General features: G+C 40.3%; 1 long non-coding RNA gene across 1 annotated transcript in view; it reads right to left on the bottom strand.

Annotated features, from left to right (window-relative positions):
- LOC136882233 (uncharacterized) overlaps positions 1–13,663 on the bottom strand; it is a 40,930-nt gene extending 27,267 nt beyond the window's left edge. The window contains exon 1 of the long non-coding RNA XR_010861121.2: positions 13,591–13,663. This is a non-coding gene — a long non-coding RNA (uncharacterized lncRNA). The remainder of the gene's footprint in view (positions 1–13,590) is intronic.
- Positions 13,664–18,803: the final 5,140 nt, after the last annotated feature.

The raw sequence follows: 18,803 nt of genomic DNA, 5'->3' as shown, positions 1-18,803 counted from the left end.
AAGAATGAAGACCAGAACAATGTATGAACACTTCAAATTAAGTTTGCAGAGAACAGAGTTGCCTCCTGTCTGGGCTGTGCACATGCAAACCCCGAAGTAGAGCACTAAAATCAGTTCCGAGTTATTTTTGTGTGTTAACCCTCGAGTGCCTATACATGCCATTTGGCACTGTTGGGCAATGCTTCATTATTTTTCCTAAACTCCTATGAGAAACTAAATGATTAATGTGGTGGTTACAACTCTTGTTAGATTCCCACCTAAGTGTTTCCCTGCCAATACCATAGAAACTTGATTTGAGACAATGAACTGAACACTATTTTTCTTTGCCTCAATGACTCCTGGACTGACAAGTATGGTGTTCTAAGCATTTCTTCATTTGTACATATTAGAATATGTTGGTATCTCCTAGTGTCAGCCTGCAATACACTTTACCCTTATTTGTACACGACTTGAAAAATGTCGTATGTCGTTTGGGACTGCTAGGAGTTTCATACCAATGAGCCACTGTTATTTTCTGTGTAATTGCCTGTTCATGATTTTCATTTCCCCTTGTCCAGCTCCTGCTAGCTCAGGGTATTGATGGCACTTCACCCTTGCGTCTCTTTCCACCACTCCTCTTCAGTAATTTTATTCCAGTCCAGTCTTATACTGTTCTTGACACAGTCCATCCATCATGCTCTGGGCCTCCCTCTTCCCCTCTATCTTAGCCTCCAACACTTTGTATCCTTCCCTACTCCATCCTCATAACATGTCCAAACCATCTCAATTTATTCTTCTCCATCCTTTCTCTGCTTTTCTACCTCTCTTTTCTGACCTTAACTCTTACTCTGCCTCTCCCTGTCTTCCCTACCATACTCCTCAGGAACTTCATCTCACTGGCCTGAATTTTACTCCCATCTCTTGCTGTCAAAGTCCAAGTCTTTGATGCATACATTAATATAGGGGTATAGTACATCTTGTATAATATCGCTTTACATCTCATAGGAACTTCAGTTCCACACCAGGTTCCTTACATTCTGGTAGAACATATTTCCTGCTTGTACCCTTCTGCTGATCTCCTTATCCAACCTTGCATTATTTCACTTGCCAAATATTTCAAGTATTCAACAACCTCAAGATGTTATCCCCTGATACTAACAATTCCTTTTCTTTCTCCTCTTATCACCATTGTTTTGTTCTCCCCACTGATATTCATACCATATTTCTCAATCTTTTCATTTAAAGCCTCTAGATGAATTTGGACTTCTATATTGTTGACTCCCCAGATCACTATGTCATCTGCAAACAATATTTTCATATGATCCCCATATCTTGCCTTTGTTTCCTTTAGAATTTCATCCATAACCATTATAAACATAAGTGGAGACAATACACTTCCCTGTCTTAGTCCAGTTTGGTTTCTAAACCAATCTGTTCTTCCCACTGGAGTCTGGACACAACTAAAACAATTCTTACACATTGCTTTCACCAATTCCCTTGATTGCCTTCCACATCCTTTTCTTTCCAGGTTTTCCCACATTTTTTCTCTATAAACAATATTGTATGCCCATTATCTGACAGAAATATCAATTTTATTCTATACAGCATTCCTAATTGTCTTCAAACTGTAGAACATTATTCTTACTAATATCCAACAATATGTACACAATAAAATAACTTATGGTCTGTTATATTTCCCCTCATGTTTTCGGAGTGCTCTTACTCTACAAATAGCTATTCATCTGCTTGGAGATGATCTAGATAACTTGTCTGGGGAGCAATTACGGGCACAAGCTGAAGTTGTGTTGTCTGGAGGTCAGCGACAGGGCAGAGATGAAGCTGAGGGTGCCATGGTTGAAGAGAGTGAGTACCTAAGCAAAGTCTTGAAAAGTAGGGTAACTCAACCGATCATTCATCTGCATTTAGGTCTGTCTACCAGTTGGCAGATTACCTATCAATTGTTTACTGAGTATTATCTGAAAATGATTTCAAAGAACTCTAATCTATTGAACAGATGGAAATGTGCACACGAAGAATGTAGCTCCCAGACATGCCCCAAGTGTTTGAAGTGTCAAGTAGGACTGTGTGCAATGTTCTGGCAAGTTTCATGTTCGCAAGCAGTAATGCTTGCTCCCTAATTGTGGACACTTCAGATTTTGTCTCCATTCCTTGTAACATATTAGTATAATACCAATATAAATGGTCCTTACTGGACATAAATTTCCAGCTAACTCATTCTTGGTTGCCAGCATTTCGCCCCAGTGTGCTAAGTTGGGCTCATCAGTTTATAAATAGCACACCCAAGACGCATGGCTAGTGCATACTGTGATGAGTCCAACTTAGCACACTGGGGCAAAACACTGGCAACCAGGAATGAGTTAGCTGGAAAATTTATAATGTCCAGTAACACACCATTTATATTGGTATTATAAATTTACTCATTCGGGACAAATATTTCAGGTTCCCTATGGGAATCAACATCTATATCACATTAGTATGTTAGAATAGAATTGGTAAGTTTCTGGATAAGATTGAGTATGTGTGAGTGTGTTTTGAAAAACAATCGGTCTGTAGTAAATTTCGATTTACTATAATAATAATAATAATAATAATAATAACAATAATAACAATAATAACAATAACCTTTAACTAAAGACATTGAGAAACAAGAAAGGAAAATTTTACAAAAAATGTTTGGCCCAGTTTGTATAGATGGAATATGGAGAAAAAAATCCCAGGAGATATGTCATTCTGAAAAAAATTTCTCACTTTTCGGAAAAGATGATTGAAATGTTATGGACACATTATCAGAATTAACACTAACAGGCTAACTAAAAGAATTTTCAACCTGGCCCTTTTGTGTAAAACCAAGAACAGCTCGCTTCGTGAAAATGAAACAGATCTCCAGGAAATCAACATCTCAGAAGACATTGTACAGGACAGATGTAAATTCAGAACCAAAATCGACAATCACCACTTTGAAGACAAACCCAACACCAGAGCTACTATAACTTGGACAGAAGAACAAAGGAAGAAACTCAGCAAGAGAATGAAGAGATTTTGGGAGGAAAAGAAGGCCAATACATCAGCTAAGCAGGTTCAACTGTGCTCCTGAGTAGGGCATAACGATGTAAATAATAATAATAATAATAATAATAATAATAATAATAATAATAATAATTACCTGGAACAGATAAAAAATGTATCAAAAAAGGCAAAATTATGGCATAACATAGTAATTAAAACATCACTTCATGCATCTGAAACTAGTGTAAGTTTTGATAGATCTGGAATAAAGATGATTGGAAAAACAAATCCTCAGAAAAATCTTAGAACCGAAATGCAAAAATGGAATTTTGATAAAATCATATTAAATCTATGAAGTTACCGGTACAGAAAAAAAAGTTACAATCAGGACACAGCGATTACAATTTTGTGGTCACTAATATAGAATGGATAATAACAGGCTCACAAAGAAAATTTTAAATGAAAAATTACAATAAATGGCTAAAAGAAATCAGTGAAAACCTAAATGAAATTGGCATTAATGAAGAAATCATTGAAGATAGAATGAAATTGAGAACCTTAATTCACAAAAAGAAATTTTCTGTAAAGCCCATGCGACTAAATACAGGATGGACTGAAGGTTAAATGGAACACAGCAAGAGGATAAACAGATATTGGGAAGAGAAGAAAAAAAAGTGCTAATAAGTTCAAATGCACACCTTAGTTGTATGTAACAAATCAATAATAATAATAATAATAATAATAATAATAATAATAATAATAATAATAATAATAATAATAATAATAATAATATCCTTTCCACTTATAAATATAACACACTGAGTAAATGGCAGCCAAGTTCTTCCAATACTGCAACAGCTAAGTAAGCATTGCATCTATTGACTACAGGAGTGCCTAACGGTGCTATATGGCACCTGCCTGTTTCTCATAAACAGGGGGCCTGAGGAATGCAAAATCAAAAACTCACACTTAAGAGCAATTGTTAGGGACAAACACAAAAAAGGATTTTGCAGAAGAAAAAAAATTGAGACTCAAGGGTTAATATAAAAAATTACATGGGCAAATAGTGACGCTGTAATAAGTAAAGGCATTTCATAATTTGGTTTAGTAAATTTCAGTTTTATGTAGCATTATTTTTCAGTGCTGTACCATACTTCATTGTTTATTTCCATTTCAATTTAAGAAATTCTTGAATTGATGTAATAACTTACTGTAAATTTAGTTTATATATTGAGTATTCAAAATTGATGTGTGATTTTAATTATACATTTATTGTGTGTTGTATGTTCCAGTGGTAAAAAATATAAATTCAAAAAGTATTAAAAGAAGCCCAAAATGCAAAACAAAATATAAAAGCAACAAATCAATATTAAATACTATGTATTTTATAGTGACAATTGTCCCGTATTTTGAACCTGGAAAAAAAAAAATACGCCGTGTTTCCAGCTCTGATAAGTACCATGAGCTTTCTTTCAGAGATGATAGATTCCTTCACTCCTTGGTTTCTTTATCTGGTGTGAGTTCATAGATTTTAAAAATTGCTTTTTTATTTATTTTTTGCAATCCTCAGATCGTCCATCCTGGCAAAAATAACTCGTAATAGCGGACAGCTATCTAAGGTAGTACGAGTCCATCGCATGTTGGTATAAAATTGTCGGCTGTGAGAAATATGTTCTGTTGACTTGATTACATTTGAGCTGTTCATTTCTGTACATTTTTCTTCAGTGCCATGCAGAGACTTATGAAATTCCTAAGAATGACAAAAAACTTAACAGCTCTTCAGAGAAATGAAAATGTACTGAAACGAACTTATCGTCAATATCCCACTCCAGTCAAAATCAAAGAAAAAGGCAAGACATAAATAAATAAATAAATAAATAAATAAATAAATAAATATGAAGCAAGCACGAAATTCAAGACAAGATTTTAAAAACTCATCACAATCACGTGTCCTGTGCAAGCTCTCAGATTTCCTCCAATTGAACTGCTATGAATAATTAAGTAACCTAAGTTTTTTCCTATTTGTTTTAAGGCGCACCAACATAGGCAAGTCTATTACGGTGACAATGGGATAGAAAAGGGCTAGGATTGGAATCGACCATGGCCTTAAGGCAGGATTCCAGCATTTGCCTGGTGTAAAATGGGAAATGACAGAAAACCATCTTTAGGGATGCTGACAGGAGCTGAAACCCATTGTCTCCAAATACGAGCTCATAGCTACATGATCCAAACTGCGCAGCCAGCTAGCTCGGTACTGTAAGTTTCAGTCTGTGTATAAATGTTAAGGCATGCTTTAATAAACTGCACTATGACGTCAACATTATAAGCATATCCTTTTGAAACGAAGTTTATAACTTGTAGAATATGAGCCCGTTAATTTCCTCGATCGTACATCAGTCCCATATTTTGATTTCAGGTATCTGACAACCCTGCATTGATCAGAAAACTTTTCACCATCAGAACATTGGCCGGCAGGTTAGGAGAGGCGGTGGTATACAATTTATCACTAGATTGCGTGCCAAAAGCCTGGATACCATTCCAAACCTCTCCGCAGTGTTCTTCTTATGGAGTGAGGGCATATGACTTGATAGCAATTCGTCCATCAGATGGAGACAGTAAGCCTTGAGGAGACACCTTGGTGCTATTCGACTGGAGTATGCAATGTACGGTACCGGGTTTCACCCGCTCCCTTCCTATTATAATGGCCTCCGAAAAGGTCTGGTGCAGGTCTTTCAAGTTGACACCATATAGACCTGCGTGTCTATGAGGATGGGGCCCTCCCTATGATGAATAATGCTGAATAATGGGAATTAACCAATTAAGATGGTAATCCCCGACCCAGCCAGCAATCGAACGTGGGACCCCCTGGACCAAGGGCCTGGACGCTAACCTCTTAGCCATTTACCTAGACACTATCATACCGTACATCACATCAATTTCATCTCCAACTCCTCGGATAAACCTGGCATTCTGTTCGTAAAAAAAACTTGCCTCGAAGATTCCTCTCGCTTCGTACAGACCACTTCTACTTGTGACGTATCGTGTCACAATTTTCACAAGGAAACGTAGGATTCCTTTAATGGAGTTTGTATATATAACGAACTACCTGAACAACTCTAATTTTCTTTACCCGCGACCTGTAAATATATTATCTAGTTCACACTTTCACAGCTAAGGGAATTTGAACATAGTACCGAGTACCAGTATGCAAACATTCGGAATGCGAGTAATACTTTGAGACAGTGGGCTTTTCTTAGCAATAGCCTCCAGTTTTTGTGTGTTCGCAGATAGATTATTTAGAATATATGCATTAATCCTGGAACCGTTCACCTATGTTTCAGGCAGTAGTGGCGATTGGGAATTATAAGTGGGGGGCAGAAAAATGTATAGCCTAGACAACAAAGAGTCCCCGAGTACAAGGGATATTGGGGAGGGGAGGGTATACATCAAATTTGAAAGAAATTGCTATGAAATGGTTTCCTTATGCTCTCAGTGAATTTGAATAGAGGGTTGACAGCCAGGTGCAGGCTCTTTTATTTGACGCCCTGCGCGTCGCGATGAGGATGAAATGAAGAGGACACACCCAGCGCCTGTGCCAGCGGAATTAACCAATGATGATTATAATTCCTGACCCTGCCGGGAATAGAACCCGGGACCCCTGTGACCAAACGCCAGCATGCTAACCATTTAGCCATGGAGCCAGACAGTGCAGTAATAATAGTGTTCACCTATCCAACCCTTGTCCTGTTTCTCTACGGCATCAGGTATGAGGTTAGATGAATCTGTCATGGCCATCTTTTATGACCCGATGCCCTTCCTGGCGTCAACCTCAGAGGAGTTAATGAGATGAAATGAATGACGTGATATACGATAGTAGGAAGGGAGGGCCTACCCCTGTCGAATAGCACCAAGGGGTCTGCTCAAGGCTTAATTTCTCCTCCGACGGACGAATCACTAACAGCTTCATATGCGCTCGCGGAGAGGTTTTGGAATTCAATCCAGGCTTTTGACACAATCTAGCGATCAGAAATTGTATACCACCACCTCCTCTACCCTGCCGGCCAACATTCTGATAGTGAAAATTTTTCCACCAACGAGACTCGAACCGGCTAACCTCGGTGTCAGAACGTTGAGACTTAAAAGCCACCAGGCGGGCTTAGTGCGGTAATAGTAACATACAATAAAACTTTCACTAAAGGAGCAATAATTTCTCATGTAATTACAATTAAATAGAAGTACAGCGTGATTATGCTGTTAAAATGTCATTTAGTATGTGACTGCACAGTAACAAAGTAACAGACACATTGAGTGAGACTGCCAGATTGCGGGCGGGAAGTGGCAAAAATACTGTATAACCTGATACCCTTCGTTGCAGAGCATGCTACACATTGCTCCGCGAGTCTCCACTATTAATACTTGCTGTGACGCTGCTAGCCGCGACGAACGGCATTTCGTGCATATTTCCGCGAAGTATTTTTCTTAATAATTAAAGAAATGAAAGGAAATAATCAGCTGAAAAGACAGCAGGGTTTGTTAACAATTGCTTTTTTTAAATAATTCCCAGTTTCATGCGGTTAAAATAATACAATTGTGTATTTTTCTCTTCAAAGTGAGGGGAGGGCAATCCTCCCCCTTCGCCCCGTACTCACTACTGCTTTCAGGGAGTACAGACTTAGGCTACGATTTATTTTAAAAGGTCATGAATTCGGTGAAATTGATTGTCAATGCGTGAACATTAGCAAATTAGAACAGCTTTGCATTCACTGATAATGAAATAAAAAATAAAAAGGCCATATTAAAAATCTACCTTTTTATACTACGAGAAGGTTTACTTTGCACAACTCCAGCAATGTCTTTTTGCGTGTGAATATATTGCGTTCATTTCAAATAATTGGTTTTAGACTCTTGACAGTCTATATAATATATTCCAGACCTCAGCCTGACTGGGTATCGCAAATACTTTTTTTTTTAGTTCAACAGAAAGGTGGATTCCTCTGTGTGTTGATGGGATTTCCAGTCCTCGTTATACCAAGGACGTTGCCTACGTGATCGGTAATAAGCATGGCAGCCCACACAGCGCGAAATACGTTCTAGTTCCCACTCGCCGCTAGACTTCGGGTTAATCCTCCACTTTTTAACACTGACGTATATGGAAATAGTGAAGCAAAACGTTGAGTTAGAGAGTTTTTAGGTCAGGTAGACCTTAAACATATTTATATAAGGTGTGTATTTCTGTATTCAGCTTGTACGGAGTATATAATTCCCATTTTTGGTGCGTACTTATAAATATACGAGGTTCTGTATTTACCGCCGAGAGTATTGTAAACGTCCGACTCCTTGAGGCCTTCGGTTCAGAGGGTCCCGGGTTCGATTCCCAGGCACGTCGGGGAGTTTAATCGCGCATTTCATATTTAATTCTTCTGCCTCGGGGACTGGGTGTTTGTGTTTGTCCCAACACTTTCCTCTTCATATTCATACAACATACTATACTACCAACCACCACAGAAAACACGTACCGTAATAGTGATTACATCCCTCCATATAAGCTTGGCGAGAAGGGCATCCGGCTGTAAAACAGGGCAGATCCACATGTGCGACAGTTCGTACCCGCGACCCCACAACTGTAGGGAAAAAACGGTAGGAAAAGAATATTGTAAACATTCTATTCGCAGGATGTTTAACGTGCTAAACAATTGTTTATTCCTGTATACCATTCTGCAAAAATAACTTCACAAAGGTAGCGGAATTTCTGCTTATCTCGTAGGCAGCGCCCAGGATCTCTAATTCTTCTGACAACGTGAAAAGTTAGTCTGAAGCACGAACGGAAAACATTCCAGTGGCACATTCTAATATAAGCATCTGACACATTGTTCCATTTACAAATCTTTAACGCAATGAGAGAAAACATCGCTCGTATTTCTGAGTAAGGCATCGGAGAAAGATATCGCAGCCCAGGCTCTCCGTCCCTCTCCCCTTGCCTCACCTCGCACGGCTTGCAGCTGAACGCCGGATAGGAACGGGGACCGGGGGGGAATAGGTATGCTAGGCCAAATACTTTAATATGACTTAAGTATTTGGCTAGGCTTCGGTCTGTCAGATGCCGACAGCGGAACTTTCTACCACGCACCTCTACGCGGATGACAGGTCAGCCAAAATCAAACCGCTCAAACTATTCAATCAAGATATAGCATGGCACGACAAGGTCAAATATCTAGGAGTAGTCCTAGATAGGAAACTAACCATGCTACATCACATTAAAGACATCCAGCGGAAAACACACGCACGACTGACACAGCTCTAACCTGTACTGAATAAAAGATCCTAATTAACAAGAGAGTAGCAATTAACATGTGCAAGGCCTTAATTAGGCCAATAACGTGCGCAGCACCTGCCTGGGGCCATACTGCTATGACGAACCTGGATAAGCTGGAATTAATACAAAATAAATGCATCCGAACAGCGGCCAGACTCCCGTTTGACACACCAATACGCCATCTACGCGAAATTGCGAAAGTCAGTTCGATAAGGCAACACATACGAAAACAAACACTCCGAATGTACACGAAATCATGGGGCAATAACATCAACCCACTAGTCAGTGGAATTGGGCGCTACGACGTCGATCTATACACCAAATACCCCACACCGAAACATTCTGTTCAGCCACAGGGTTAGGAGGCCGGAGGTCCGAAAGCCCCCCACCCCCACCCCCACCTACGCTGACACCAATTTACTACACTTACTACTACTTAATATTACGCACGCACACCACACTGCAAACACCTGGATACATGTACATGTCCACGTCTTTATCCTACATTATGTTATAGATCTAGCCACCACAGGGAACCAAGCGAGGGAGGATTGAGAGAAGAAACACAATGACAAAGACAACACAGCCATAGTAAGAGACGACCCGATTCACCCCCGCCTCCCACCAGTGACAAGGGAGTGGACAGAAAACCCACCCCTGCAGCTATTGTTTAAATGTTTACTTGTTTTACAGGGCATGAGAGCGGAAGAGCGACCCGCACTCTACTGGGAAACGTATAAATGTAAATGGTGTATGTACATAGTTACAGATTGCAGAGAAGTGTGTACCACAAACACCGCAAAGAAGGGACGTCATCAGGCGAAAAAGAAGCCCCTTACCCTAAGCAAGGCTTGGCTCTACTCCCCTTCTCCTTAAAGGAGACTTGGCACTAGGGACCGCTGGCTGCTGGACCAAGGGACTAACCTGTGGCCCAAAGCCCAGATGCTAGCGGATCCGAGCCGCACCAGGCAGTGACAAGGACTGATTCCCATAATAACTGACAAAGGCAAGGAAAATGGTTATGACTGCACGACACATGCTCATAACTAACAACCTCTGGACTTTTCCAGCCTACATCCTTGCATGTGCCATCAAAAGATACCAGGTTTTACATGTAGGCGGCCTCACCTATGCTGAACAGGAGCCTTGTTGGAGGATGGGAATATTGGAAGGGATCGACAAGGAAGAGGGGAGGCGGCCGTGGCCTTAAGTTACCTACTATCCCGGCATTTGCCTGAAGAAGTGGGAAACCACGGAAACCCCCTTCGAGGATGGCTGAGGTGGGAATCTAACCCACCTCTACTCTGTTGACCTCCAGAGACTGAGGGGACCCCGTTCCAGCCCTCGTACCAATTTCGTGGCAGAGCCGGGAATCGAACCCGGGTCTCCGGGGGTGGCAGCTAATCACACTAACCACTACACCACAGAGGCGGACTAATTGCCAATCAATGAATAAATTGATGGTTTCATAACGTAATGCTTATGCACGTAAAATCGGTATAAACTGTATACCTCAACATTAGAGTAACTTGGGGTAGACCCTGTCCAGGCCGTCCACTGTGCTATTCATGAAAAACAAAAAGGAGCCTATTAAGGATATTTTACCTTCATATGTCGATGTCGTTTTAGGTGGAGGTGTCTACCCCTCATTTGGAATGGTGTCATTCGACGAAGGACGAACATTATGAATTTAAGTGTCTTATCGTCGATGTATCTTTACTATAGTTTTTTTTAAAAATATTTTATCACATCGTGTGCATTTTACTCGTTTGTCTGAAAACTCTTCAAAGTAGTTACAAGTCCATGACCTTTTTCTACCGATCATTGTCTGCTCTGTCTGAAGTAATAAGTTCGTCTATTATAATGATGTATGAATAGTTATTGAGAAAATAACTCGTAGCATACGAAAAACATGTTAACTATCGGTACTTGAAAGTAATGATTAACAAAGCCTGCAAAAGACGACAAAGGTAAACAGAAACGCATTTCTGAAGAGCGGACAAAATGTAAAATTCAAAGTTAAATGTTAACGAAATAAATAGCTTACCATAAAATTGCTTTTACCAATCTGTTGTTCGTACTACTGTACCAGAAAAAACTATTAAACAATAATGCTCTTTCCGTTCACAGAAAACGTGTTCGCCACTCCACACATAAATAGGCCTACACTGAGTGTACCTAGTAATCTAATACGACGACTGGTCCGTCCGCGCTCCGCATAGTCTGTGTGTGGGGTCGCCTAAGAGTTCGAACAGGTTCGATACCGTATCGAACATACGTAGCGTATCGGGCCCGCTCGAGCCTGCTCGAACTTGCGTATCATTCGCCCATCACTAGATAACAGAGTGCTGACATTCACTCCCTTTTGCTCCTACATCCTTGTAGAAAGACTGCAGGCCTACTGTTACAGGAATAATACGGTTTTCTTTTTATAGGTAGATCTGCTAAAATGAAATGCAATCCTTCAGATTTAGTGTTCTCTTTGGTTGACTGGAATCGAACCTGTGATCATGGGTCGGAAACCACCACTGATCTCCAGATTAGAAAGCTAATAAACCAGTGAACGATGGGTACCACTGCTGGCAATGCAGTAAAATTCACAATTTTTATTTATTAATAATAGTGCATGGCATCTGTATAGGCTTGGCGGTGACCTAATGAGGATAAAATGAATGGCGAAGACGTGATAAACACCCAGTTCCCAAGCCAGAGGAATTAAAGAGTACGAGGGGGTTGATTCTGAGAATTGAACCGGGCCCCATCAGACCAAAGGCAAGCTGGACTTTAATTTGCTAAACCTTAGGCTACTATCTCCACTGATCGGGTGTTGATTGACAGTAACAGAGGCCAGGGCAGTAGCTTGTGAATCAGCACTGGCAATACAGCAGGCTACTCTGTTGGCTATTGGCTGCAGCTCAGAACGCTTAGGGCTTGACATTCACCAAACCGACTATCGAAAAGGGGTAACCTAAGTCTAGTGGTACCGGGCGAGCTGGCTGTGCGGTTAGGGGCGCGCAGCTGTGACCTTGCATCCGGGAGGTAGTGGGTTCGAACTCCACTGTCGGCAGCCCTGAAAATGGTTTTCCGTGGTTTCCCATTTTATCAGGCAAATGCCCACTCGCCATAAGACCTGTCTGTGTCGGTGCGACGTAAAGCAAATTGAAGTCTAGTGGTAGCTTACGACTTCATCCCAACATACGCCAATGATATTCCATCGTATCTTCAACGTATTTCTATCGTCGTCTAGCGCATCGACGAAATAAAGGATATCGGACGAAATCTGGTCACACTTTTCAAGGGAATCGATTTCAAGCACTCTTTAACACCAAGTACAAAGGTAAATATTAAGCCCGTACGAAAAACCAAATTAAAGAAATGAAGTTTCATTAACCTAGACCGCGAAACTGCATGCCCCACATAAGTGTTCCGATACCGGTATACTATCAGTCGTCACTCGTTAAAATTAGTGCACGAGCTAATTACAAGAGCAAGTCAGGAGTTGTGTTTATTAAGATGTCAATCTGTAATCCTGAAGAGGAAAGTGTACCGGTACGTAAGCCGTAAAAGTTTTCACGCACATTATGAAACGGTCTAATAGCTACAAATAGTAGGCCTATTTTGTTCAGGGATCTAACCGTATACCGTACTTCCCATTTCCGTTTAATAAGTAAAATGGGGCCAAATTGTGCTAGATACAAAAACGGTACCTTAAAAAATATTTTTGGGGCCGTTATATGACTTCACAACATTTTTAGCGACCATTCGCGAGTGATCTTTAAATACTTTTTAATGTCTTACATTACGACGCTGTTGGAGCAGAGAATCAACATTTACAAAGAAATTTACGAGAACGGAAAGTAGGCCTAACTGAAGTACGATATTTAAACAAGTAACGTAGCCCTTCGCAATTTTTCCATAAGGGAACGTGTGATTCATTTTAATAAAGTTTGAAGGGGGTAGGTGTAAAGCGAATATACGGTAATTAACCGAACAGGGAATGAAAATACGCGTAGTACTTTTCCACTCCAGATGTAATTTCTCTAAATATAACATTACCTACTTCACAACTACGGGAATATATCCGTAAGTTCCAATTGGTACCAATTTGACAGATACCTAGGCCTATACCAGCGATAAGTTTATAGGCGACTTGTAATTACCGGTAAGCAATATTTTAGCTCAACTGCAAATGTACGATTACCATGAAGCGAACTAATACTATTATCTGAAGACTTAAAATATTGTTCATCTGAGCACTTGTATAGCCTTACCTGTTATCTTGTCATGAATACGCTCAGTACAGACTTCTCCCACGATCCGAGTTAGACTGCGAAGCTGCAAACCAAGGACTGGGACGTCACAGCTCGTTGTATTCGGTTTTACAGCCCTATTCAAACAAAAGCGCATCGGAGCGTGCTCAAAACTGCATGGTTCTGCCACTGCCTATTTGATTCGCACTGATAGTGATCATGTGATGTTGGTTGGCTCCCACGGCCGATTTGAACTCTTACGCTCCAACATAAATTGTATTTAGAAAAATAGCACAAAATATGCATGAAATTCACTCCGAAAAAACTTGGACAGAGAGACTAGTCTTTTGCTACAAAACATCGCATGATATCCATCACACTCTTTGAGGTATAGTTTGCATTGACACTTTGGAAATGGCTCGTGAAAATCGTTTCTCGTATACAAATTTTGTGGTGCAAACCGTGGACAGAAAATCGTGTAACTGTATGCCTCAGCTCGTAGTTGGCGTTAGTCCATTTTGTCCATATCATGGCATCTGTGCAGTAAAAATCTGACCATATTAGGGATTTATTTTGTTTAAGGTCGCACAAGAGGTTCTCATACTCCTTGGTAAATGACAGTTCCAGCTGATGGCGTAGTTCCTCTCAAGGATTCCTCTATGTAAAAACTTTCAGTCGGTAGATGCAGACGGGGTCTCGACCCTCAAGTGGCCACGGCTGGTCCGTGGTCCAACAGCTCTGCACTCTGGCCGGCCAACCGAGCAGAGGAGGGGTGGCCACAGCTCTATTGTGGTTCTACGCTTCTGCATTCGGGAGACGGGACAGGGCCGGACCTCATGGCTGGCCCCAACCGTCGGCTATCCTGAGAATGGTTTTCCACTCACCTGCACTAAGGCGAATGCCGGGAGTTCCTAGTATAGGCCACGGTCGCGAACCCCCTTACCTTCTCCGTAACAAATCTCCCGCCTGAGAGACGGCGTTACCGTCTAAGAGGCCCGCTTCCCCCTTCAGGGGAGGAATGAAGACTGCTTAGTAGTAGTAGTAGTAATAATAGCAGTAAAAACTTTCTCTCGTTAGCTCGTAGGTTAAACAAGACGGTGTATATTTCGAGACGCATAGCACTTTCTTCAGATATGTACCGGTACCTAGTTTTCACTCTTTCAATGTCTTTCAAATTGTTTTTTGTGAGGTGTTCCATATTATATATTTTAATCCATATGTTAGCACTGGGGTTATTTTGGCTCTGAAGATCTGCATGGCTGATTTGAGAGATATTCTGTTTATGTATTGAATGCCATGTATTGCTCTGATAGCTTTTATAATCCTGTCTTTTATAATATGGAGGGTGAAAACGTTCCCATGTGTTTGGACGATCATTCCTAGATATTTAAAGTTATTCACTTTCGTGATCGGTATTTCATTTAGATATATAATGTCTTCAGAGGCCCACCTCCCACCTTTCCTAAATTTATAGTACAGGAAGTAAAGAATACAGTACTCTCTGTGGGCTGTGACTATCGCTTGAAGCCAACGGCCACGCCGACGTCCCCACCCCACCCTCGTAGAGAAAAACACGACAGTTCTTACGTTGTGGATCTGTATACAAATTAAGACATTTCCTCGGGAATAGAGAAACTTCGAAACACATTGTTTTCAAAATAACACGGCCATTAACTGTAACAAAATTCACTGGCCAACAGACCTATGGTATTAATGATTTATGACTATGCTCTACAGAAGCGTTTCTCACGACTCGCAGCCTTAAATCCACTCTCTCGCTACTTGACTATCGGTACTATAAATTGAGTACCGGTATCTTGAAAATAGGAGATGTAAATCTTCACCAGATATCGGTAGAGACAAGGAGTAGGGTGTCTGAATGCTTGAATGCAGCGATCTGAATGCTTGAGGGGAATGTGGAATAAATCACCAAACTGGGCATAGCAACATTGTTTACTACATATTTTAGAGTGGTGATGTTGGTGATTATAGTTTTAATAGGAAGTACAGTCATCAAGTAAACCATCCTATATTAACACTAGTTAGAGGGGAAAAAATGGAAGGGGTCCAACACTTCGAAAAATAAAGGTATTTGCCAAAGAAAGACAAAGGCCACAAAGAGCGTGAAAACGAGACTTCCTAGACCTCCACACGTAACATCGTAGGGGTCGGGGAAAAAAAAAAAAAAAGTTGACCTAAGGAGGTTGGACATGATAGTTGAAAATGAGAAGCCTGACAAAAGTGTAGGCAATGCAGGACTTAGTTAAAGGCTCCGTAGTCGCCAATCCACACTCGCAAGTAAGAGCCTGTTGGGCCCCTTTTAGTCGCCTTTTACGACAGGCTGGGGAAACTGTGGATTTTTTCTAACACCACCACCACCCACTTCGGGAAACATAGGCCTATTTCGGATGTGGTAAGTCTAACCTAAAAATTCTTACGAAATGTGGACGGTGCTTCTGGGATTCCGAAATACTAGCACAATATAATTGGAGGTAATATAACATACTGTACTACATATTATATGCCATACTTAGAATCTTAGCTGTGAAATGTTATTCCAGAAATATTTTTGGTTTTCCGATTCGTGCAACCGTACGCATAACACGCCATTATAATAACTAGGCCTACAACACCAACTTAGCCTAACTCTTTTACGTTTTACCGAGCTCGATAGCTGCAGTCGCTTAAGTGCGGCCAGTATCCAGTATTCGGGAGATACCGTAGTGGGTTTGAACCCCGCTGTCGGCAGCCCTGAAGATGGCTTTTCGTGGTTTCCCCATTTTCACACCAGGCGAATGCTGGGGCTATACCTTAATTAAGGTCACGGACATTTCCTTTCCACTCCTATCCCTTTCCTGTCCCATCGTCGCCATAAAACCTATCTGTGTCGGTGCGACGTAAAGCAACTTGTAAAAAAGAAAACAAAAAAGATCGTTTATGTTTTAGTGTGTCATACTGAGTTTTACATCTGAAAATTTCCGCAATTACAAATTGCGTTCAATGTATTCACTTCTATGACCCGTGATAGGTTCGATTGTCAAAAAACAACATGCGTGCTCGCCCCCTATGCAGATCACTGTCATTGGGCTTCACTCTCAGAACTCCAAGGCAACTCCCTGTATCTTATTCTTTACTCCTTGGGCTGGTTGGCTCCCGCGGCCGATTTGAACTCTTCTGCTCCGTCACCTACATTAATTTAGTAAACGCCAGAACACAACATTTTCTGGTGCTGCTAATGCTTCTTGGAAATAAAAGATATGCTAGCTGAGAGAAAGATTGCTTTCACTATATACAAAACTCCTGCACACGTCTCAACCGTATCGAATACAGTAATTTTTTAAAAATTACAGACAATATTCCTCCCAGAGGGTATTAATCAATTCTACAAGTAAGACTATTCACACACGACTGTTCGTAATGTCAAGGACACAATTCAACAATTATGCACCAGCCTAAACTTGGATTTATGACACCGCTTTATGCGACAAAAAAAAAATACTATCATTTTTCAAATGTTACAGCATTTTAATCACAACACTCAACTTACCTAAATTATTCTCAATCTCTAGCTGTTATTTATAACTATTGAACATTGTTTTCGTATCAAGTTCAGATACAGAATTCTTGGGATTATTGTAGCCAAAGAAGGTTACAATCTTTATCACGACTGTTACTAGCTCAAGACTTGCAAAGTCATGGTCTTCATTTAAAAAAATTTCTTTTAGTTTTCATTTACATTCTTTTAAATTTATTTCCCATGAGTTCAGACACTATTTATTCTCAATACCTTAGTTTGTAATAGGCACTTTTCTATATTATAATAGTAGCATGTTAACTTAAGATGGTTTTAGAGTGTAACTTATTTTCAGTGTATTCCTTGTATGATTGGTTAATGATTCTGACTTTTGACCTTAAGGTAAACGATGGTATTCGACATTAATATCAGTTATTTTAGTTTATTTTCATATTTCACCACCTCCACTAGGAGTGCTAGGGGTGTTTTACACAACAGTATTTTTTTAGATAATAAGAAATATGTGTACCAATTTTATATGAGGGCTATGTTGGAAGAAACACTTATACATCCGTAATTTCAGTCGTTTTGGGCAATTTCATTTCAATGCCTTGTCATCTCCATGCCGATGGGGGCTGAAGATGGACTTCAGTGACGTCCAGAGTGTCACTATTCTTCTTAGTGACCACGAAAACTATGGATTCGACACTATTTTCGATTATTTTTACATGTCAGCCCCTCCCATAGGGGTGCTAGGGTTACCATACCTCCTCTCAGTATGTCTCCAGGAAGTAAGTCATAAGTGTGCCATGTTTGGTTGAAATCTCTCCCATAGTCCAGAGAAGTATGGATTCAACACTAATATAGGTCGTTTTTAGTTATATTTTGCCCCCTTTTTTAGGGCTTCTAGGGGTGCCTTACCCCCACAGTATTTTTTCCAGATAGTCGGTAATATTTTTACCAAGTTTAGTTGACAAACATGCTGGAACAACATATAAACATCCATAATATATGGTCATTTTTATTTCTTTGTCCCTTCTCTCGCCCCTGCCAATTGGAGCTTAACTTGGACTTACGACATCTGGAGTGTCACTATTCATCTCAGCGAATTCATCTCTGTAATTTTTTCGATAATTCTGCATCAGAAAGAGATCAGATCATGTAGAGCTGTAAAGATTTAGATTATTTTCATATCACCCCCTTCGACCCCCACCCGTAAGTGATAAAAAGTCCGGAGTGACACTATTCATTTCATCGACCCCGAGAACAATGGATTCGATTTAGTCCAATTTTTTTCAGATTCTTCCTGACCTCTCTGAACCACTTCTCACATGTGTTAAGTCTACTATTAGGTATGGTAAAAAATTTCTTAGTCAACTCCTTGTCATCCATTCTAAATAGGTGGCCACAGAACTTGAGTCATCTCTTCTTGATGGATTATCAGTCGTTTGGTTTTTAATATAGTTCCAACAACAACAATTATTATTTTTAAAACAACAAGATAATCAGTCACAGCAGAAAGAGACAGCTCTCTACGGGTGAGGATAGGGAACACATATGCGTAAAGTATTGATAGAGGAGAAGGCAAGAATAAATATAAACAAAATAGAAAATCCTCAAAACAAGGACAAACATTTTACATACAGTTCGGGAGTACCACTGGGATGAGAAATCCAAGAACGTATATTAATACGAAATAAAATACACTTTTAGAAACAAG

Source organism: Anabrus simplex, chromosome 10 (genome assembly GCF_040414725.1).
Source record: "Anabrus simplex isolate iqAnaSimp1 chromosome 10, ASM4041472v1, whole genome shotgun sequence".
NCBI classification, from domain to species: Eukaryota; Metazoa; Arthropoda; class Insecta; order Orthoptera; family Tettigoniidae; genus Anabrus; species Anabrus simplex.
The sequence above is the reverse complement of the archived record's forward strand: the minus strand, read 5'-3'. Positions and strand labels throughout refer to the sequence as shown.